The sequence below is a fragment of the Amblyomma americanum genome, chromosome 1 (genome assembly GCF_052857255.1).
Source record: "Amblyomma americanum isolate KBUSLIRL-KWMA chromosome 1, ASM5285725v1, whole genome shotgun sequence".
NCBI lineage: Eukaryota > Metazoa > Arthropoda > Arachnida > Ixodida > Ixodidae > Amblyomma > Amblyomma americanum.
Genome location: NC_135497.1, coordinates 274,725,413 through 274,748,215, shown reverse-complemented (window position 1 = coordinate 274,748,215; position 22,803 = coordinate 274,725,413). Strand labels below are relative to the sequence as shown.

Sequence of the window (22,803 nt, the reverse complement as noted above, 5' to 3'; positions counted from 1 at the left end):
TTTGCTCACGATGGTATGTATGAATGCAGAGAGCTTGATGCGCAATGGTAGGAAGAATGCGGAATATGGAGCGCCAGCGATAGAAAGGAGAGAAAATTATGCTAATTGTTCTTACTGGCCCTGCCAAGGAAGCGAATTCCTTTCCCGATAAGACAAGAGAAAGGGTGCTCACACATAGATGACCAAGATAATACTTTGTGCTTCAAGAATTCCTCAAGTGCTGCGATCCATGCATTCTCTGCCGTATCTAGAGCAATGAAGCACCTGTGGCCGTCTTATAGCATCGGCTTATGTTTTGTCAGCCTATTGGGGCAACGGTCCGCTTCCTCACATATGTTTTGCCAGAAGACTGTGGTAATAAACTATATTCCTTCAACAAAGACTACAAATCTTTCCCAAGTTTTTGTTTTCTACATGCATCTTTGTGCTCTGTCATCGGACTGCTGATAAGGCAAAGATTCTAAAGCTTATGCGGGACAGAGAAGACAACTCCGACTTGGCGACGGTCCACAACATTTTTGCTTTTATTTTGGTTGTGGGTTTATTTATGCTGGTAGGAAATGACCGCAGTTCTTTGCTGCTTCTTTCGGTCTGCGAGTCTTCTCTGCTACTCTCACGTTCGCGTTCGTATAAACGCTCAGAAAGATACACTTGCATTAGCTTAGCACATGCAGAAAATAATAACCTTAGTGATTATCCAGTAAAGCTTTCTCAATGTACATGCACGCAGTATTTCACGACACACACTGGAAACATGATTTAATGATAGCTCTTTTAACGAGTTAATAATATGCGATATGAAAAGGTAATATTGGGTTATAACAGCTGTGTTAGATCGCCCAGCGCCCACGATTGTTAATAAATGCGATTCTGAGAACGAGAAATCTAATAGTCCCTTTCCAGAAGCTTACACATCAATATTACCGAATCAAGTCAAGTGTTGAAAAACGGTGCTTTAAAAACGTAAAGGGCGCAAAAACAAGACCTTGCATCTATAATAAATAAGGGCCGCCGCGGTGGCGGAGTGTTTATGACGCTCGGCTGCTGTCCCGAAAGACGCGGGCTCGATCCCTGCCGCGGCGGTCGAATTTCGATGGAGACGAAATTCTAGAGACCCTTGTACTGTGCGATGTCAGTGCACGTTGAGGAACCCAGGTTGTCGAAATTTCCGGAGCCCTTCACTATGGCGTGTCTCATAGCCTGAGTCGCTTTGGGACGTTAAGCCCAATAAAACATTAAAAAAAATTGTCCACAAATCTATAAACTTCATAAACTCTTGCCAAGAATATGGCGCAGAGCACGGTCGTATATATATAATTGTAGATCCGTTTAAGGAGATTATAAAACAAAAATGCAACCCTAGGAAAACATTAAATTTCCAACCTCATAAACCTGTGTCACGAGAGGCAGGAGCTAAGGCGCTGTCTTCTTGGACTCGGTGCCTCATTGCGGACCAAAATTAAAAACTTTGCTGCCATCGCTTTCACGTAGCACGGTGGACTGGGCTAGTTGGTTGCTATTCGTAATGCAGACAAGATTCGCGGCATTAAAAACACGCACACAGAAGACAAGGAGCAAACAAGACAGGACCGCAAGCGTCGCGCAATAAAGACTGCAAGCATAGTTTCGTGGGCAACTGAAAAAAAACTGAGGTTTTGTTTTTAGTTTGTTTATGCTCGCGGAAGTACAGGCGGAACTAGCTGTTCGTGGTTTCTAATCCCATTTTTCACTCTGTTTATGGGACTGCCATAAATATCATGCGGATATGTGCGTCGGTTTCAATTATTCTCCAGTTGCAAATCAGTGATTTGAGCATGTTTTTTTCTTTTCTCACCTTCCTTTATTCACGCATACTAACCTACCTAAGCGCACACCTTCTTTGTGTGAATGGAAGAGAGGCAGTACACTCATTACGCTCTTCGTCAGGTTCATCTTGTACGAGTCCAACAAACGAGAAAAATATTGGATTAACTATCCGGCACCACTCTTTGGTCCCAGAATGAGTCAACGACGTACAGTGTCGTTTCGCACCAGATGTGTCTTTAAAAAAAATTTTTAAAACTTCAGGAGTAGCGTGTCATACTTTATCGTACAGCTTTGCCCGTATTCCAGGTGGCGCACATAGTTCTCGATACCGAAAGAGCCTGTAATGATATAACTGTCTTCCGAAGTTAAGAATGCTCAAGGATATTTTACAAGTGAAAATTCTCCTCTCCAGACCTGCAGAAATATTTCTGAACTTGCACGACTCTCGCACTCGTGGTCATTTCCCTTCTTATGGCAACTTTTTAACACAATACCTGCAACGTGCCATTCGCAAATTTTTCTGCATATCGTCATGAGCTTCAGGTGCTTTTGAACACAAAATGGTATCCACTGCTAAAATGACTATAAAAGAAATTAACGCGAAATTTTCGCCTAACACTGTCATGAAAAGAGAACTTCAGATGCAATTATTGCTGCGCTGAACCGCACGAGGAAGGAAATATGACAACCTCGGCTACTAACTTCGACACAAATGTTGCCCGCGCATACTTGACGATAACTGCGTCTTTTTCAGGTATTCTGAACTCGCATGGGCACCACCAACGCTGGGTCCACACTCAAGAAACCGAAGTGCCTGAAAGAAAAATGCCGAAAGAAGGCAAAGAACGCTCGACCACAGTTTCTTTCAAATAGTTGTAATCACATTTTATTGAATAATTAGCAATAAAATAAATGGTCGTGGATTTCAGGCCTCATCCGTGCTTGTCACAATAGAAACAATTTCGGCGCACGTGTAGTGCCCCCGGAGTCGGCAGCCCTATTGCGATCGCTCCCAGCTTACGTGGATGGATATGACATCGCCGCGAACATCGCCATTGCAACGACGACAATATTCTTCTTGACGCGAAGTCTGCTGTGACCAAATCTACTGCGAGCTCACTTCGCTGTGTCCACGCCCCCTTGGACCGCAGCCGTCAAGGCAGCTGTCGCTCGTAGAGACTCCATGGCTAGTGCCAAGACAGGGTCCGGCGCAGCGTCGGCATGCACGCAGCAGGGACTGCGTACGCTGGTAGGCCAGAACTCCAAGAGCCGGACGAACAAGTCGGTGCACATTCTTCGGCCACTGAGTCCATCTCCGACGCCCCTCTCGAGAGTGCAGTACGCGCACAAATGTGCCCTCGACTCTATCCCGAATGCAGCTGACGTCTACGGTGGCACGTTGGTGGATCAGCAGCAGCTGCTGCAACTGCAGGCGCCGACTCTCCCTGGCAGCCCACGTCCTCGCGGCCACCACCGGTAGGCTGAAAGACTTTGCCGAGAAAGGCAAAACCTTCGGGAAGTTGCGCTTCTCGATGGTGGGCAGAACCAGGCTCACTTCTTGTATGGGCCTTTAGCAAGACGTGCTGTGCGTGGATTAAATCCGAGGACGACGCGGCCGGTCTCCACAGCGACTTGATGTTTTCGGCCAACTTCCTGGATGCCATCCAGATGCTTGCACGGTACTTTTTGTGCATTTAGTTGACGCTTTAGATGTTCATTTTGGCAGCGACAAACTACAGCAAGTTTCGTAAGCGTTTCTTGAGGAATAAAAATTTTCCTCTTTGCAGTTTCCTCTCCCTGGCCGCCCATTTAGAATTTCGACTTAGTGACGAACGCAAACTTGTTGGAGTTCCTTACAGTGAACCATGCCCTAGCATATCAGGTCTCAGGTGTCAGCGTTGCAGTTGCCAAAAACCGCCATCGGCGCTACACGCACTAAGCAGGTGTAAGCTCTGAATTTTATCATGCCTAAACGAGCTATTCATTTGAACTCGTCCCGCCACGCACGTTTTGAGTCTTTTATTTTGGTAGCTGCCCAAGTTTTCACGTCGCCACCTGTGTCTGTCCGCAGCTGTTACAAATGAGGAATTTTTAGGCGCACCTATGCTGACCTTTATGCGGAATTAGCCGACGATTACGCTTCCTGGAAATATGATTTTGTAAGGGCAGCTGCTGCGGTACTGATACTGTAGGTGACCCTATGCGGAAGACGCAGTACACTAGTGCGCTCTTGCTTACTCTTCACGCTACTGCCGTTCCCTCCCTTTTCGCTCTCCTCCTAGTGACATGTTCGCGTCGACCGTAGCCTGAGAGAGCCGGTAGCAGTCGGCACAAGCTCCATAGTTGTCAACCGTCTGATAGTGGCGCTATTTGAGGATCTTATTGATCACGTCATCGGCGAGCAGACGGCGGCGAGCACTTCTCTACACCCAGTGACCATTCCCTCCTCCTCCTCTTTCCTCCTCACACTCTTTTCGCAATCGTATTTCGTCCTCCGCTGCGCCCTGCGTTCTGTCTCTTTTATCTTCCGATGCGCTCGTTTGCTCGTTACGTCGAGGCACAACGCTAAACGCAGGAACTTTTGCTTAGAAGCTGCGCTCTAAAAGGCGAGACTACGCATAAGATCTCTCACTGCCCTTGGGCTCTGCGTACCCCACATAAGGACAGAACGAACGCCAGCAGTAGAAAACGCAAGTATGGCCACTGACCGGCCCGACATACGGCATAATGCAGTAGATGTTGAACACATGCAGAACTTTTGCCGTCAAGTATCGGAACTGCTCGAAAGATGACGCAGGCGCCTTAGGCTCTCCTTCCACCGATCGCCGCCCTACGTGGGCATCTTTTCGTGGTGCTGCAGTGGCAAGTAAGTACGAGCACGGGGCGAAGGCTTTCCGAGTGCGGTGTTCTCACGCTGTCAAGAGCTAGCTGCGGAGGCTGGCGCGTAGCGAAGAATTTTTTTCGAGAGGGGCCCAATCTTCGTGCTTGTATCATATCGGAGGAGCGAGGGAGGATGAGATTTCGGGGCTCGGGCCCCCTTTCAGATTCGTGCCTGCATACGCGGAGGTCTGGAAACGACCAGTTGGTCTCGCCTCGCGCCTCGTGTTGCTTGCTTCTACAGCAGAGCTCCAGGTGCTCCACGAAATCATATGCCTGAAGGAGTTTTGATATTGGCACGTAAAGGAAAGCGTAGTCATTTTGCTTTTCCTAATGTTTGTGTGTTGCTGAGTGCCTTTATATAAGCAAGACTGTTAAAGGGTATCCTCCGACGTCGTTATGCAACGTGGATTACAAGTTATTTGCGAAGGTTCTTTGGTCTCGTCCGCAACTTGTGGCATCAAATTTATTAGCGCTGCACCAAGTGTGTGGAATCAAAGGCAGTATGCTCGAAAAGCATATCCATATCGCACGTTTGGAGAAGGAGACAGTGTCAGTGGAGGTTGGCCAAGTGGCTTTTATTCAGATTGACGATTATAGTTTTCAAGCTTAGAGGGTGCAAGTGCTCGCAATGTCTTGTTTAAAAGCATGAAACTATACGGCTATGCTACGCTATACTACACTGTACTATACTACTAGAACTTTACTACACGACTGATTGTTAATCAAAATCTTCGCAAACCTATTCCACTCATTCTACGCCCACATGGCCAATATGTTATTCGCAAATTTGCGCCGATTATCACAAGCTTTCCGCCTTTTTTTACACAGAATTAATCACATAAATAAAAGTATTCTCTCTCTTCTCTAACCATTTGTAAAGAAACGTTGAAAGGTGGCAACGCAAAAATGACCATGATGATAACGTTAAATATTGTACCTAATATTATTTGCGCAGAGCAGAGTAACGAAAAGAGGAGAACTTTAGATGCTGAAGAGTGCCACGGAGGAAATCGAATCATCCGACTTATTTGGATCGACAAACACGTTGTGAAAACGGTAGCCGTATCTTTGGAGGTATTCTCACCGCGCGTGGGCGCCAGCAACCATGGGTCCAGTCTCTAGAAACCGCACTGCCTAGTGAAAAAATCCTGAAAGAAGGCAGAATGTACCACCACGCATTCTTCCAAGTAGCACGACAACGTAAAGAAAGTAATTATAGTCATGTTTAATAAACACTAGAAACAAAATAAATGGTCCTGCGTTTCTTGCCTAAAAGGTCCTTGATATAGTGCAAACGCTTCCGGCGCACGTGATGTTCCCACAGGTCGGCAGCCATAGTGCGATCGCTGCTAGCTGACGTGGCCGGCTGTGGCATCTCTGCGAGCATCGTCATTGCAAGGACTACATATTCTTGTTGACACGGGGTAAGCTGCGACCAAACCTACTGCGAACTTTGTTCGACACGTCCATGCCCGTCTGGATCGCAGAAGTCAAGACAGCTTTCGGCAGCGGAGACTCCATGGATGGTGCCAAGAGAGGGTCCGGCGCAGCGTCGCCATTCACGCACCAGGCACTGCGTACCCTGGTAGGCCACAACTTGAAGAGCCGAGCGAACAAGTGGGTGCATGTTCTTCCACCACTGACTCCATCTCCGACGCCCCTCTCGAGAGTGCTGTGCGTGCACAAGTGTGCCCTCGACTCCATCCCGAATGCAGCTGCGGTCTGCGGTGCGCGTCGGTGGATCAGCAGTAGCAGCTGCAGGCACCGACTGTCCCTGGGAGTCCACGTGGTCGCGGCCGCCACCGGGAGGCTGAAAGATTTTGTCGAGAAGGGCAACATTTTCGGGAAGTTGCGCTTCTCGATGGTGGGCGCAACCAGGCTCCCGTCTGACATGGGCCGTTAGCAAGACGTGCTGTGCCGGGACCAAACCCCAGCGCGACATGGCGGGTTTCCACAGCGACCTGATGTTTTCGGCTAACTTCCCAGAGGCCATTTAGATGCTGGAATGATGCTTTCTGTGCATTAAGTTGAAACTTTATATTGCCTTTTTGGCACCGACGCAATGCAACGTTATTCATAATTTTTTTTGTTGTGGAATAAAAATTTTCCTTATTGCAGTTTGTCTTCTCCCTGTCCGGCCTAAGCATTTCGACTTAGTGACGAACGCATGCTTGTTTTCTTTTCTTAAAATGAACCATCGACAAGCTTATCAGGTCAGAGGCGTCAGCGTTGGAGTTGCCAACAACCGCCATCGGCGCGATACGCACTAAGCAGCGGAAGCTCTATTCTCTCGAGCCTAGACAAGCTATTCACTTCAGCTCGTTCCGAAACCTTTTGACAGTCCTGCAATTCGGCAACTGCCCGAGTTTTTTGCGTCGCCATCTGTGTCACTCCACAGCTCTTAGATATGCGGTATATTTAGGCCGACCTATGCTAAACATTTAAAAAATTAGACGATTACGCTTCTCGGTAATGTGATTTTTGAGAGAAGCTGCTGCGGTACTGGTACCGTAGGTGACCGTATACGCAACACGTAGTGCTGAACGAAGGCGGGTTTTGACTTGCAGCAGCTTTGCAAAGCGTTCCGGCGCCGATTGGCTTCACCTCGGGGGAACGACTGGCGCGCTCTTCTCTACTCTCACGCTTACGCCGTTCCCTCCTCCGCACTCCTCCTCACGTTCTCTTCGCTATCGTCCTGGTCCATCTAGGAGGAAAGCCTCAGGAGGGGCACTGCCCCGTAGAGGAAGGAAAGCTTTTTCCTTCCCCATTCCTGTCCCTAAACACCCTGGGAGAAAAGTCAGAGCAATTGTGGAGGCCAAAGCCAGAGAGAGCCAAACCTCGTGTTCGGCCCTCTTTGGCCTTAGGTGCCCTTGCGCCATAAAAACCTAGCATCGTCATCAAGTGTGGAGGAAATCGCGTGGTTTTTCTCGATCGGGGGGACTGTTTGTCCGGGCGCATCTAAGCAACGGCGTCGTAGTTGCTTTTTATAAACCAGGCGGCAGCAGCGGGCCGCGGCGTACCATTTGAGGTGCGAGGTAGGCGTTTTGTATTTGGTGGGGCTCACAGGCTGACGTTGAGGCCGTTCACTCATAGCTCAAGGTAGAATTCAATGTAAAAAACTTGTGCGTGCGCGGATTTTAACGCGCTCAGCGGCAATGATAGCAAGGACTTTTCGTCTATTTCGACACTGCCCGGAGCCGTCGGGAGACCGCCGCTGTTCACTGAGGGCATTCGCGCTGCTCGCTCACCAGTGATCCAATAAGACGTACGCTACAGAGCGGTCGGTCGTCGGCGTATTGCCCGATCGTTTCGTGTCTTGTGCATGCCGTTTGCTATTCCCGTTCCTGTTTCGATCAGCAGTGAAACCTCGTTGCTACCCTATCGGAAAAATACAGTCTACTGGGCATGCTGGTACCCGGCACCCGACATGATGGTGGATTATGGTGATGGGCAATGTTCGGTGCCCACCATATGCTGGGTGTTGGGTATCATGTTGGGTGCCCAGCATAGTGCTGGGTACTGCTGGGTGCCGGGTGATGCACTGTTGACTGCCCAGCATAGCGCCGGGTGCTGGTGTGTGCCGGGTAACATGTCGGGCACTGTTGGGTGGCCAGCATAGTACCAGGTACTGGTAGGTGCAAGGCATTATGGTGCTCATTGCTGAGTGCCTGGCATAGTACAATGTAGAATGCCGTGCAGTGCTCAGGTGCAGCTATTGAGTGATGGCCATAACCGAGCAAGCTGGGTAGCAGCACGACTGGCATACGCATGGTACTACTGCTGTATACTGTGGCTCGGCATGCTCGACGCCAGAAATTTGATGAAACAGCATGTGGAATGGGACTCAATAAAATATTAGATACCGGATATAATTATAATGAGAGACGCTGTCTAAACCCTATATGATGCATTAAACTAAGATTAAGGAGCACATTCACTGCATGATAAACCACAAACTGATGCACTGCAACCTGCAGAGCATAAATTATGGTGATGTAAAAGGAAAAATATGGCTGTCTCCTTGGCCTGTTTGCAAACAGAGAAAAACAACCTGCTACCATCAAAGGTTTATTTGTCTGCAGAGCTTGTACGGCACAGCCGCTGGCTTACATAGATCTGCTCAACAATACTTGTGCACTCACGCACAGCAACGCTCCTGGGACAGCATGGTGTGGAAAGGTCATCGATGTCTTGCCCAAGTCTGTAAAAAGGAATGAGGATGATCACCTACAGGAATGGCAGCAGTACAGAAGTATTCTTGCCACGTTATGAGTCCTTCGGGCTGCAATTCAGTAAACTACCACAAGAACTCATTCCCTCATATAGCCTCCGCAGTTAAGATGGGCAAGTACTATTTAAGGACGCACTGAGGACTCCATCTAATTTTTGTTTCATGCAAAAACTGAGTCACGGACTCTGTGGCACTTTCTGTCTATGTTAATCGCATTTATTGCAGCCAACCGAATTTAAAAATGGGACATTTTTTCCCACTACTCAGTTTCCAGTTGTGACGTCAAGACCAAAAAAGACTCCGTGATGACTGTTTTGAAGTGAATGGCGGTGCACCGTACCTTCAAGCATATGCTCACAATAACTGCCATGAGAGCACCAGTTTGGTTGTGAAAACGACCACTGGTAGTGGTACCTGCATTTTATTAGACACTGACTTCAAAACCTCTTTTCAGTGAAAGTAGGTTCCTTCAAATTAGAACGCAGGAATTTATCAATACAGACCATCATCATCAGCCTGCCTACGCCCACTGCTAGACAAAGGCCTCCCCCATGTCTCTCCAATTAACCCAGTCCTTTGCCAGCTGCACCCACCGTATGCCTGCAAACTTCTTAATTTCATCCCTCCACCTAACTTTCGGCCGCCCCCTGCTACACTTGCCTTTTCTTCGAATCCGCTCCGTTGCCCTACCAACATTTATTGATTTGTTTATGTTACCCCTAAATGCCCTCTACTGGAGCACCTGGGATACCTTTTAATATTACATTAAACAGAGGAAAGATTAATAAACAAAATTAGCATAGCCAAAGGCAAGCAGGCCACTACTCATAGCTATTTGTACCTAGCACAAAAATATGGATACTCTTTTCATCCAACCATTCGTACTTCATCAAAATACAAAAATATGATTTCAAGTCAGTTTTCAAATGGAACACTTGTCGCAAAAAATTTCCCTGCAAAGAGGTAGATATTCAAACAATAAACCTGAAAGCAAACTGAAAATACGTGGTTACCTTTAAAATCCTTCAGACCCGAGAAAAGAATCCTTTGGCTGCAGCGCATACTTAAGTCTGACTAAGCGTAACTCTAGTACTGTACACAGAATATAAAAAATCTGGTCAGGAAATCATTTATTTCTGCTTTAATTACTATGTAAGTATTCTACTTACGCACTATAAAAGCATTCAACCATTAGCTCCTTAGCTTGAGCAAAGGTATACACCAGTTATGACGGCGAAATGAACTAGTTGGTAAGAATTCATACTCAATTAAAACAGCGCAAAAAACACTAACACCGAGAGAACGTAAACCCAGTCCTGACTCGCAGTTTAATACACAACAGAAACTTATTTACAACCTCAAGATATGCAGTGCGGGAAGGTGTGCAATCCAAAAAGGCCGCAACAGGACACATGTTCTCCGTCACTGCTGCGCTAAAAATGCAGATTCCTTATATTAGTGAATGAAGAGACTGCTGATGAAATCACCTCCATTTCCCCTGATATGAAAGCCTTCTGACACTTCCCACATTAACTGATCCCAGTGAAGGAATATGAAAGAATAAAAATCTGATCCCAGTGAAGGAATATGAAAGAATAAAAATCTTAATCCGTATGCAACAATTTTTCTTTCATCCTTTCAACTACGCCGTTCACACGAGGCACAGTGCGCTGAAAGATGTGAACCTGTCAGCGTAACTACATAAAAAATTCTCTTCCTGCTACCCGCTGACACCACGGTGTCCGACTGATATAATATTGACCACAAAACATTAGCACCTATGGCACCAACAATGGCAGGTAGCCTGTCTTGTGCCTGACACCAAACTCAAGCGGTATGCAATCTTCCTTGGTGCGAGAAACCGCACATACTTTTATCTCTAACTCACATTGCCAAGGCAATGAGATAGCTTATTAAGGTAGTATGATAGCAACCATGTTCCCTACCGGCCTATCCTGAGCTGGTGTCTTCACTTGGCCTTGTATCAAACCTGCACACACATATACAACCAGATCTTGCGAATAGCTGGTTATTGCTAATTTTTTAGACTGAATGGCAACAGCATATGATGGTGGCAAAATCTACTGAGCATTTACCTGCAGTACGAGACATCACTCTTCATCAACTTCGAATATGTCAACAAGAAACTCAGGATAGGCACTTTTGTCCTTGGATAGTAAGCCTAGCAAACATGCCATGCTTTCCCCTCCATAAGAGCATCAAGGAACTGCAGTCTCTTCGTCTGGCACTTTAACACTGAAGTCCAATCCCATGCTTTCCTTTTTGAAGGCCTTACAAACATGAAGTAGTTGTAACTAAACACTTCTAAGGCAAAGCCTTGCAAACTGCGCTAAATGTTTTACACTGTTTCTACCACTGCTTGCAAAAGAGGCAAAGGGAAGAATCCTGTTTACTGTCTCGACTTGTATTTTACTCAGCTCTGCCTTTAGAGGGTATGAGCTTACGACACGGTCATTTAACCAGATAAGACTGCGAAAAATAAATCGCCATGACTTCTTTCAATATTCTAGAAATATGAGCTCAACATATGGTCCTGTTTAAAGGAGCACTAAAGAGGATTCTGAGCTCACCTTTTTATGATGGGAACTCGATCTACACGCTGCAAGCTTTCTTAGAAACTTTGAATAGTCCTGTGGAGCTGATTTTCATATTACATCAGATGAAACGTCCAGTTTCCCACCTTTTTTGTTTCTTTAATTGACCAAGAGTAGGAGTCAACCAATTTGAGGAGTGCCTTACAGTCAGTCACATGGTGGCTTGCCACTTGCCATCGGCGGTGTGATACGTAGTAATACGGGGAATGATTTGTGAAAACAGTTCACGGAGATTTTTATTTCTGTGGGCCTAATTGGCAGCTATGCTGTCTGCAACTAAAACTATTCGTAGAAACCTGAAAGAAAAGCAAAAGCAAGAGCTGCCACGTGACTGGCTGAAGGCACTCCCCGCGCTAGTTGACTCCTACTCTCAGAGGTCAGTTAAAAAAAATGGTGGGAGCTAGGACATCTAATCCAATTTAACAGAGAAATTGGCTGCACAAGACAAAAAATCGAAGTTTCCAAGAATGCTCGGAGCATGTAGATAGAGTTTTCACGGCAAAAATACCAGCTCAGAATCCTCTTTACTACACCTTTAAAGAACTGCGTTGCATCTAAACATTTCACACTTTCCTTGCGGCACTTCCAAAGCACAATGAACGTGAATAAATACCGAGACTTCAGGAACAATCAAGGAAAGTTGGCATCATTTAACAAACCATTAATCCAGTAAAAGATCATTTACATATCTCACCATTGTTAAAATCTGGACATCACATAAGGAAATTGCTAGCTGTTTTGTGAATGTTGCTATAGTCGGATATATATCAAGAGAGAAGCAGGAGATACCATTCGAAGGAGGCGCTCCAGCCGATGACGTCGAACGATTTTTCTTACGCCATAGTTAATTTGCTTTCGTCTGGCTCTCCCTATGACGCCACCCTAGCAGGTCAAAGGGGATTAACCACATTTTGAGAGTAAGTCCTCGCCATTGGCTGGGTGCAATCATTTGAGGGGCATTTGCTGCTTTGTTTTGAATTTTACCCAACTATATAATAATTTCACAAAAGGTGTTACACCCAACCAAAAATCAAAACGTCAATCTTGCACAACCACAGGCTTTGAAATCTCATCATTTTTTCACATTCACTATGCACCACTTTGGAAATTCCACAAGACGAGTGTCTCAGGTTCAGATTCAAGCTAGTCACTTGAATGCGACGTATTACACTGATACGCCTAGAATAGCGACAGAAAGAGCGCATATTTATTTTCCGCATCCTTAACCTGTTGCACGGGTAAAGAACCTTCCTCCTGTAATTCTGCTGTCGTCAGCACCTAACAACTTCAGACAGAGCCGAGTAACATACAAGTCGAGAGCCTTCAAAAAGCAGGCTTCCCTTACCACCTTTGCAGGCAGTGGTAGAAAGTTCCCAACAATGTGAAAGAGGCTGAACACATAACTAGATCAAGTATGTGGCACTACCAAAAATAGTACACATTTCTCTTAGCCTCCAAAAAAGTGGTGGCAAAATATGTCGAGCTAGTGTTTTCTTCAGCACCCTCTCCACACATATACTTATTAAAGGTCAAAATAAATGTTTTTAATTATGTCATTCCCCTTGCATTTTAGTTAAGTTTGTGATTACTTAAGGTGGAGATGCACATTTATGTCATTGCTTGCCAATTGACAGACTTAAGTGTTCAACCATCTTCAAATTCCCTAAAACCATCGCAGTTTATTACATTACTAAGGCAAATCTTATCCCAGCTTGTTTTTTACGAAAAAAATTTCTATGCCAAAGCTGCCGTCTCAAGTTTCGAAACTCGTGTAACAATAAATAAATAATAAACTCGAAACAGGTACAAAACTGCAATTTTTCAATTTTTGATGTAATTTTATGTTCTCACAGTAATCATTACAACTACTTTCTAAGTTGCCTGTCGGACAAAGAAGCCAGAAAATTGTTTCAGCGATTAGAAACCGTAAGCACTAAGAAAAAAAATTTCTTAATTTAAGTAGCTTTTTGTGCCATATTAAGGTGTGAATTCATTGTGAGGTGATACTAGTAAAAATATGAAAGGTAGTAAGCTGCACATTACCACTGAATGCAATTCATTCTGGAGAGTGATTGAAGTAATTTTTGTATTAGGCGAGAAAACAGTGTTGAAAGCTGAGCACCCATGCCAAACCTCAACGTTGCTCTGTGCCTGCTCTTTACTGCAGTGCTCACTAGAGCCGGTTGCAAACCATATATAAGCAGTGCTGCAAGGTGCTCCAAATGGATGTTCCCATGTTTGTGGGTTGAAAGGCCTGGTGGCATGTTCATCCATGTGTGAACACTTGAAACAATTGGGGCACTGATTACGATGTAATTCTAGCATGCACAGTTGAAGTACCACTGGCTGTTTCACACGTAGAGAGAAACTGGGAGTGCGACACTGCCACACTTTGAGAACCGCTGCTGCCAAGAGCCAACTAGAACGGGCGCATATTTATTTGCCATCAATTCTCCCTAGCTGTCAGCAACTGTGCTTTGCGAAGCACGGTAGCCATCCACTCCCAGTTTTCCCTTAAGTGGGAAAGAGCCTGCACATGAATACGATGTGATGAAACACTACTGTTCTTTCCAAGGTGCTCTTTTAAACCACTTGGTGAGTTCAATTTGTTTTTCTTGAATGACTTCAAGGAAGCAGAAGACAGCACCATCATTTCATAGTGTTTCTTGAATCTGTGCAATGAGGAGTGTGGCTGCAGCGGTCTTTGGTCCACATCTCCAGTTACCACGAGAGTTGACTTGATGCTTCTGCTTAGTGGCCATTTAATTTTTATTTTTTGTAACCGTGCCCTTGAGTAGACCTCTGTACTCCAGAAGATGAAAGCATTCAAGCCCAGCACACCACCTGCAGCACTGCTTAAACCTACACTTGCAGCTGGCTCCAGCATGCACTGTACTGAGGAGCAGGCAGGGAGCAATACCACAGTAGGGCATTGATGCTGAACTTGCAGAATGCTTTTTAGAACAAAAATTAGTCGAATTAAACTTGTGATAATAAATGCGACTGAATGGTATTGTGCAGCTTACTACCTTTCTTATGCTTACCAGGACCACATCACTATGCAACTGACAGCTGAATATGCCACAGAAAGCAACTTTTCTCCAATTTAGGATTTTTCTGGCATGGCTTAGGTTTTCTCATCGCTGAAACATTTTATAGGCTGCTTTGCCATTCATACAACTTTTGTGAGACCATAAAATTTGGTAAATAATTTCAAAAATGGATAGCTTTCCACCTTTTCCAGTTTAAAAATAATGAAACATGAAACAAATTAATTTCAAATTTTTGTAAGTGAAAGCATAATGTCTAGTCTAAAAAAATTGATAGTCAAGCATTCTTTATTAAGCCAAATGAAAAGTGATAGTGCATGCATGTGGTACTTCAGATATCTTTAGAACATTCACCTTTCCACTGTGCAGAAAACATATAAGATCATGCACCTGCATAGTGCTTCACATGTTTATGATGTGCATGATTGCATGTCTGCGCGAGCACATACTAAAAATAAAAAAAACACTTCGCTATTTCATAATGCCCGCTGCCAGCCCAAAGTAGCTGATTCGATGGTTGAATTGAGAAAGAAGCTGCTTCACCAGCCGCATAGCAAGCATACGCACCATGAATGTAGTTCTGAGCTTTGCGGTTCTGATCTTGCTGTGTACAATGGCTGTACACAGCCAGAGTGCACAGAATGTCCAGCGAAAGCTTCAGCGCTGATGTTTGCAGCTAACCTTCCTTTCAGTTATCGCTTTTGCGCTGTTTTAACTACGAGACCCTTTGCACTGTCGGCTATGCTCGCCATGCTGCCTTCTTCGCATTTCGACGCTAATGGCCCCATATGACGATATAGCGTTCCTCCAGAAAGCTCACGAGTACGCCACTCGCTATCACGGCTCAAATCTACAATGGACATTACCACGTGTTTCTCGCTTTTCTTACACGTATATCTATAAGTGTTGTTTTCTGGTTAAAATGAAGTAAGAGCTTTCATGTGATCCTACCTTACCAGTCTAGCCTGACCTAATATTTCCCTTTAGTGCCCCTTTAAGATGGGGCCACAGCACAATTGTTTTTTTTTTTGCAAAAACAAGCTGGGATAATGATTCTTCTAGTAATAGAATAAACTATATGCATTTATTAAAGGAAATCGAAGATGCTCGAACAAAATCTGGGTCAGATGGCTTGGAATGACCCAATTTCAAGTTTATAAACTAAAATACACCATCACAAAGTTATTCAGTCTTGTCACATGTCAGTTGCACAAAAAACATGCACTGACATCTCATCAACTGGTGTCTGCTGAAATTGCTATTTTTGTGTTGTGTACCGATATCTCATCCAATCCACTAGATACATCATGATACTTATGTGAGCACACTTATCAGTTGTGTTATAGGCAGCACCTTTCCCACAGAATGATGTATGAAGTCTTCAGCATACTTTTCTGTGAATACATCACAGTGAAGGGTTAAGGAAAGGCAGCTGCTCTACGAGACAAGAATGCATAAATAATCATGCACCACAGGTCTTTTCTCCTCCAACTGCACCAATAACCCAAAGTGTCATTAAAAACTTTATGTGCTCTTTGAATGACACGAGAAAGTTTTACTGGCTGAAATGAAACAGTTATGGTATTAGTGTGGCCACACCTGGATGTGCAGGTAAAGCAGTCAGACCCCATGACACAGCACAGCTGTGCAACAAGCAGGCAGTGATATTCTTGCTCTCTGCAGTAAAAAAATGAGATAAGAACATCATCATAAGAATCAAAAGCATTCAAAGCAAATAAAAAAAATAGACACTATACCACATGAAAAATGGTTTTGGGGCGGTTGGTTCAGCATTTTCCAAAACAGTGCTCGAAGAGACAGACAGAAGGATGAGAAGCACTACACACATTGCACTGAATTAACAGAATTTTATTCATTAAGCACTACAATATACACAGTGCCGAAAAAAGAGCCAACAATCAGTCCCGTCACATGCTCCATCATTATTTTCATCTTTCCCCTTCCAGAAATACCCTTTGTTTCACTAGAAGCGATAGCAATGCACTGCTCCCGCATGTCTTTATAATCAAAGATTATATGCAATACAGTGATAGTTGACCGAAACCGAGATGAAAAAGCACAGGAAATTATTGAGCGTAAAACAATGTTTGATTATAAAGACACATGCATAAGTAGCACCTCCCTATCACTACTAGCAGAAGAGGCATTTTTGGAAGAGGGAAGATGAGGGTAACGATGGAACATGACAGGACTGATTGTTGACTGTTTTATCTGCATTGAACATCTAGAAATGCTTCATGAATAAAATTTAGTTGCCAGTTCAACATAGCGTGTGCGTCATCATCATTCTGTCCACATCTTCCAGCATTGCTCAGAATAATATATACCAATGCTGAAGTACATCCAGCACACGAGGTTTTCCTCTTGGGTTGGCCCATACAAAAACTGCAGCTTTTTTTTGCTTTTCATCACAACATTCAACACACTAACCGCTCTCGCTACGCCAGGTAGCCTGCAGACTGTCTTTAACCTTTTATAAGGTACAAGCTGCACGCATGTCTCCCCATGGCCGGTCTAGAGGGGAACGTGTTCTCTATTTCTTACGGCCTGTGCAAAGGGGTCTGTTTCTGCCTCTTGCCACATCGCAGTGGGGTCGCCACTGCCCCACCGCTGCATCCGCCATTCACGCGGGAGGAGAAGGTGCGTTCACTCCCAGTTTGGTCCACGTCATTGGTAACCATCAGGCCCGTATGTTTCATCCTTTGCACTGTATGCAAATACTGTGAATCAGACCCCTTTCCTTTGTTTTGCTATGTGAGAAATCTGAAACGAATTAATGTTTGTGCATGCTTGCCTTCAGTCCGACAGTGCATGATAGCATGTATTCTTCAAGCACAAATGTCAACCGTTCTACACTTTACATTTCACAAAAAGTCAAGACTCTCAGCCTTTGTAGTTCATCTTCTGGCAGGTCTGCATCAGTGTGCAGATTGACGTGCCATGTGGAGCATTAACATGGCAATGTTCAAAGTGTAAAGAATTCTGCAGCATTAATATAGCTCCTGAAATTTCAAGCACAGCAGCTTTAGCTTTGCAAAACAGTGGCATTAGCAAGAATTCATGCCGCACCCAAGCAAAGTGCATCATATAATTCGTGAATGGAATGGGCACTGAAAAACCCCAACACCGGCCACAGGAGCGCGGTGCGATGACAGCACGTTGCACACACGTAACGTCCAAGAGGCATAGATCTGCTCCTCTTGGAAAGGCATTTTGATGTTTGCCGGTGTATCACGACCTTCCATTTCCCCAGATGGCAATGCATAAATTATTTCTTGAAAATAACTGCCAGCACGAGCTAACTGCCAGCAAGTCAAAGTTCGGAACTGCGCTTTGAATAAAATCGGCCTTCGCTAGCAAACAGACTTATCTCAGAGGCAATGACAGCCAGTGTGACACAGTGTATTCTCCTGCATTTGTACAGCCTCCTCATCCCTTTTGATAAACCTCCCAAGAACATGAACTTTCCTCATATCATTAAGGAAACGAAGATACACCAAAAAAGGTTATTCTTCTCAACCTAGCGTAGGTAAATTAAAGCACACTGCAATGTTTTATGCTAGTTTGCTTAGCTTAAGATGTAAGGAGCTGAAAATTAAGGATTGTGATGCTGACATGTTAATAAGTTTCTGAATTTAAAAAAAAATAGAGGGCAGTGAACATTCAATCGCACGCACGGCTGACCATAATCTCAGATCTTCTTTTATAAAAATGTTTAAATGAAATATTTTATTGGTAGCTTCTTCAAGGTATGCTGCAAGTTAAATGTATACGTCGACAGCAAAATAGGGCGCTCTTTATTATTGCTTAAACAATTCATCGGACATAATTTCTGAAATTACGTTACTGTTGCTTTCTGGTGACGTTAGGCAGACAAGAATGCCTACAAGCAAACTTGCGCTTAACACGAAATCTGCTCAATGGGAAAACTCATGTCCTCAAACATCTATCAGTTCGGCGGCAGCAATAACACCAACATTACAGTTTTTCCTGATACTTGCTAACACATTAGTCATTAGTATTCCTTCGAGGTATCGATACAGGTCTCTCGTTTAAGGAAGTTGTGAGGTATATGGGGGGTAAAATAATTCAGGACATGTGAAAAAAAATATCAGCGTAATGAAGTATTATATACATTGCCCCGCAATATTTATTTGACAGTCAAATGTTAGTTTATGTGAGTCTGACTATGCTCTACAAGTATCGTCTCAAGCAAGCAGCCAATAATGGCAGTACAGGATTTACCACTCGCACGTTGCGGACACTTTTGCCCCCGATGGTACATTTTCATGAGGTGAGCTTCAAAACTCACTATCTGAGTTTTCCTTTTCTTCCCCTTAGCATTAAGCATCATTTAATCATGGACCATGAGACGTGCAAGAAAATCATCAGAGTACTTCCTTCTGGATGAGGAATGAGTGATTCCTGCTTTTAAATATTTTCACCGAGCACATTTTGTGATGAATCTGTGCGTATGTGGGCTGCACTGAAGACGCGCAGGCTCAGCATTCTGTTTTTTTTTTAATTTCGGTGTTGCACTCACCATGAACCAGTGGCCGACAGCACGAACCAGGTGAATGCCACCCACCACCGCAGATACAGGCAGGGAGCAAGCGGTCGGGTCTTCACACCTCTAGCAACAGCAGACGAAGTAACTTCTGGAGAAAAACTCCCATTGCTTCTGCGGTAATTGTACAGGCCGCAGGAAAGAGTGAAGTGGTCCCCTTGACACCAGCTTGGCCTGATATGCATACAAATGGTAAAAGTGCATTCAGAATGGTTCTGAAAATCCAATGACATCATTTTCAAGCCGTTTTGACCACACGTTTTGTAGAAGAATGGTGAACATATTTGCACCAATGACTTCGTTTCTTTTAAAAAGACCTCAAATGCGATGCCTATGTTTTATCTACCTATAAGAACACTTGCAATATATTTGAAGATTGCTTCGAGGCAGTTTACTGATGGAAAAGGCTGAAACGGTCAACAATTTTTCCAAATTTATTTTCCCACCAGTGCGGGCCACATCAAACTGAACAACTGTAACCCTTATTGATGTACTTCATGTCTACCCCTCATGTAATAATACCCTGTAATGGGGTCTTTGAGTATGAATATATAAATAAACAAGTAAATACCCATGCTTGTAAATACACACAGAACACCATTACCAAAAGAGAAAAACATTCTGAGTGGTCTGTTTTATTGTTAGGTAGTAATGAGCACGTAAAATATGTTATGTAATGTATCATATTCGTTTGCCGGCACTTGAAGCAAAAGGAACGCGAATCCCCGAATCCTACAAAGGGTTCAACATTTTTCACATACTGTAATGGCTGAAATGCAATTCGTTTAAACCAGCATGATTATCCAATGTGTACTGAAATCCAAAAGCTTATTTAAATGCTGTCCTGAAACAAGCAATAAAATAACACTTTGCCGGAATTCAAGCGATCCTTTTCATTCCATACAACTCACAAAGTTTACATTTACGAGGAGGCAAGACCCGTGCTGTAGGCTCCAAAGTGGATGCAGACGAGCCGCATGCGACGAGCCACGATCCACCTGCAAACACTCGTTATTAGAGAGCATAGTGATATAAGAAATGAAAGAATGTGTCACAACATTGATTCAACTCAGTTATGAATAGAGAAAAAGAGAAACTAGGATATTTAACGCAATCAGCTCCCCTAAAATTGCAGTCTGTCAACACAAGTACTTCTGTTATCATGACAACTGCCAAAACCTGTTAAAGCACCAAGTAAACCCCAGAAAAATAAAGGCAGCACACACAAAATGCGAGCATGAGTGAAAGGATTCAGCAGGCATTAATTACGCATTGTAACACGCAACAGACGTGACGCCCTTTATATTCCAATCATGATGAAAATTTACAGGAGCAAAAAGACGCAGAAACACAAAAAGCTTGACAAATGAGTGTTCAATTTTTAACAGTGATTAGCAAATGGTAGACAGACTTGCGCTGAAGCTTCTTTACATACTAAAAGCCTGTAGAGAAGCCCATTCCTGTATATTATGGCATTCCTTTTGTGAAAAGAACCACACAGGAGAACTGAATGGGCATGCTCCGAATTATAATGCATCTTTTCAGGCGGTGAGAGCTCGTAGCTTCCGCTGCATAGTCACTCCTAGAGTCACTAAATAAAGTCTTTATTTAGTGACTCTAGTCACTCCTTCAGAGGCAACTTCACAGAAAGCTGCATCCGAGTCTATAGAGAATATTCTTACCTTGAAAACTCCGTCCGTGACGAAGTCAACGGCACCGAACCTTTGGCGCAGACATCGGCACAAGACCTGCTGCACAATGAGCACATTCTAACACATAAGAAGCACATTAACAACGTTCATGCACTGCGATTTCAAAACTGAGACTGAACCGACTTCTTTGCGACGACCTAAAACAAAGGGGACACTGACGAGAAGAAGCTTCGTCGGCTGCCACTGACCCTGTTTGCCACGTACGGCGCGTTTACAGCGGTACGCGAACCTACACTCTTCTGTGGTTACATACGTGCACGAGCCACACTACAATGCAGGACGGTACTGCACAAAACACTGAAAACCCGTCCTCGTTACAACCGCGCAAACAGCGGCGCACGCCATAATAGACGGGAAAATAACATCGACGGTATAGTGACGGAGGTGACGAAGCCACTGGCTGGCCTGGCCCCCTGCCGGGCAAAAACGAATGCTGAGTTTCAGTTTCGTTGTTTTGCGAAACGACTGGTATTTCTTCACGACGGGCACAGGGAAAGTTTACACACAAACTTTTGCTGGTATTCTACCGCTTTGGAGGGCGCAAAATTGCCAGCAGCTACTAATATCGCGAGGAAAAGCTAACGATGCCACGATATTTTAATACTTGGATGGCGGTTCAGAATTAATGCTTGAGGAAACAGTGTCTTGATAGATCCGCAACACGCATTCACGCGGTACGAATTCTGTCCACTGTTTCGCTTGCCCTGCGGCTGTCTCCGTCTTCTCTCTCTTTTTTTGTGGGGGGAGGGGTCTGCGATGCATCTATTGGGATGTTTAGTGCATTCCACAGTTTCTTAGCGGCAGTCCCTACGTTATAAAGACGAGCCGTCGTTCGAAATTATGTTTTCGTCAGCCGCAAGTAGAGAGAGTGTAGAAGTCAGCGTCGAAGTGGTAGTATAAAGACCGCAATTCCTCGTATGCAGTCAACTCGCGCGTACTATGCAGATATCCAGCTCGCGCGCAGCAGCTTCAGATTTGATGGCGTTGCCAATTACACGATCGCTAGCTGCCATGGCTCGGTGTGTGCCAGCTTACCTGCCAGTCAGAATTTAACACGACACACCACCGCTGTGGGTTCCCGCATGCCCAGTATCGTTTGTTCTGTGCCCACCTTACCTCCCAACATTTTCTGCTCCCAGCATCAAATGTGTTCACATGGCCACCATCGTGTCCGACATGCCCGGTTAGCTTCCCAACAAATGTCCGGCATAGCCAGCACGTTCCAGTATGAAAATCTTTCTTCCCGGCATGCCCGGTACTTTCGCGACCTTGCCCAAAATGAATGCCAACATAAATCATCCTGGAACACGCATAACAATAGTTATGCGTGTTATTGCAACTCTCCAGCGATTTTAACTGGTGTTGGTTATAATACAACTGCCATTTTTTTTCGGCGATTGCGACTGTGGGGGGGGGGGGGGGGTATGGTCATGACGTGGCGGAGAGCGATACTGTAAAGGAAGCAGCTGAGCTCTCTTTGCTCTTAGTATTTAGAAACTTTTCTGCATGCCCGTTTGAAGTGCGTAAAATTCGAAGCGTCTAGCTAGCTGTTTGCCTCTGAGACGTGCCGGGCGCAAGTGTATTCGTTCATATCGAGGTCAAGTCTGTATTCTTGGTCTCGCGTTATTTCTAGATCCGTTTCCTGTAGCAGGTTGTGTAATTGCTTTTCTGGCTGAGGTCATGGTCAAGAAATGCTAAAAAGGCGAAGCATTTTGGAACTTTGGGAAAGCCATTATATTTCAACTTCCAAATACTTTCTGGATTTCATTTGCCACCTACGTGTATTGTGTGAACGTTATTGCTCTGAGTTTTCACAGTGTCTAACTGAATTTGGAGGCTTTTCCTCACACGTATTTATTGCGCCATGTCCTTTAATAGTGTTATTTGTGGTAAAACGTACTTGTGAACTGTGACTGCATAT

The 22,803-nt window shown here is 44.6% G+C and overlaps 1 long non-coding RNA gene across 5 annotated transcripts; it reads right to left on the bottom strand.

The window, feature by feature from the left end:
- Positions 1-8,741: 8,741 nt before the first annotated feature.
- Positions 8,742-21,238, bottom strand: LOC144115107 (uncharacterized). Of its 5 annotated transcripts, none has more exons than XR_013311247.1 (6): positions 21,071-21,238; positions 20,853-20,921; positions 20,082-20,168; positions 19,147-19,344; positions 16,182-16,259; positions 8,742-8,887 (listed from the first exon to the last, which is right to left on the bottom strand). It is a non-coding gene; the product is annotated as an uncharacterized LOC144115107 (long non-coding RNA). The 5 variants fall into 5 exon arrangements; XR_013311246.1 differs by having other exon boundaries at positions 20,853-20,918; XR_013311245.1 differs by having other exon boundaries at positions 20,853-21,238.
- Between the last annotated feature and the right edge of the window lie 1,565 nt (positions 21,239-22,803).